Genomic DNA, 1,514 nt, shown 5'->3' on the forward strand with positions numbered 1-1,514 from the left:
GCCGGGCCCGGACGCTGGGAAGCGCTGTCCCCGCCGCCCGCCCGCGCCCGGCCCGGGCCCCTTGTCACTGCAGGGCGGGCCCACGGCACCGGTGCCCACCCGAGGTGGGGAAGGAGACTCCGCAGCGTGGAAAGCGCGCTGGCTGTTCCCAGGCAGCCAATGGAATACCGCTCGGCTCTTCCCTCCCACCGGCTTGGCATGAGCTCGGATGGGGCCCTCGGGCTGCGGGCCGTGTGTGCGCGCGTGCAAGCACTGAGGGCCAGGGCCGCTCCGCCACCCCGCCGACCACCCCCTCAGAGAGGCGCCCCGAGGACCCCTGGGCTCCGATGCTCCGTCCAGCAACAGAGTAGGAGCCCTCCCGTCCGCAGTCCTGGCGGGCGCGGGCGGTAGGGGAGGGCTCGGAGGGACCGGCCTGACTCTCCGGCCCCTGACTGAGGCCCAAAGTAAGGGCCACAGCAGCCCGGCGAGGAGGAGGAGGAGGAGGACAGTCGCAAGGAAAAGGGACCGGAGTCCAAGAGGCAGGCAGTGTGGGCAACAGGAAGGCACAGGCCTTCCAGGTGGGATGCGCAACGGCAGGCAGAAAGTTCACTTGGGGCAGCTGCGGGGCTGAGCGCTGCGCCGTCCGGGAGAGCTGGGTCCCGGCCCAAGAACCCCAGCGTCCCGCTTTACCTGTGCTGCCGCGTCCCTTCTACCTACATGAACCCGGCTGGCGCGTGGATACGTTTTGCTGGACCACTTCGGCAGCACCTGCTGTTCTGCGCATCTGGCAGAGTTTGCTCCCCCAAGCCGGTTTACCGCTGCTGCCAGAGCCAAAGGAGGCCGGACTACTAAGAGGCCCACCGCCCGGCTTCGAGTCCCTTTCTCACTCTGTGATCTTGGGCAAGTTCTCCAGACGCCTGAGTGTCCCTGCCCATAAGAATCCGTGTCGCCGAGCCCGGGAGTGCCCAGCATTCAGTGAGGCCAACCCCGGAAGGCACAGGCTAACACTGCAGTTTGGAAGGGCCTGTCACAACCCTGGCTCACGGGTGCAGAGGTCCTCTCAGCCCTCAGGGATGTCCCTGTAGATGTGCAAAGGCATCCCTGAAGCTCGGGCCAGACAGCCCCAAGGTGTGGTACTGTCCGAGGTCCCTGAACTCTCAGCTGTTTCTCCTAAGTTGGTTTTCCGCTTCTAATGGCAGTAATGTCGCTTCCTAGTGCAGTTGCTGGTCAGTTGAGATCCTCTGTGGGAGATCTTGCCCTGTGCCTGACAGCCAAGGGCTTTGTAAGTGGTGAATATCTCTTCATCCTGCCGACTGGCAGTGCCCCCTGGCATGGGCAGCCTGTCAGAGTCACCAGGTTCCACTGCTTCCCTCGCCCCTGACTCCAGGCAGGTGGTGTTGGAGAAACTGGAGTTGCAGCTGGCTTCTGAGGCTTCCACAAAACCGGAGAGGTCCCCTAATGCTGGATCCCAGAAGTGTATCTGGGGATTTGAAGCATAGGGGATACTTTTAAAAATACTGTTCTACAGTTATTTT

The sequence above is a fragment of the Chinchilla lanigera genome, unplaced genomic scaffold (assembly GCF_000276665.1).
Source record: "Chinchilla lanigera isolate Chin_1 unplaced genomic scaffold, ChiLan1.0 scaffold00055, whole genome shotgun sequence".
Taxonomy (NCBI): domain Eukaryota; kingdom Metazoa; phylum Chordata; class Mammalia; order Rodentia; family Chinchillidae; genus Chinchilla; species Chinchilla lanigera.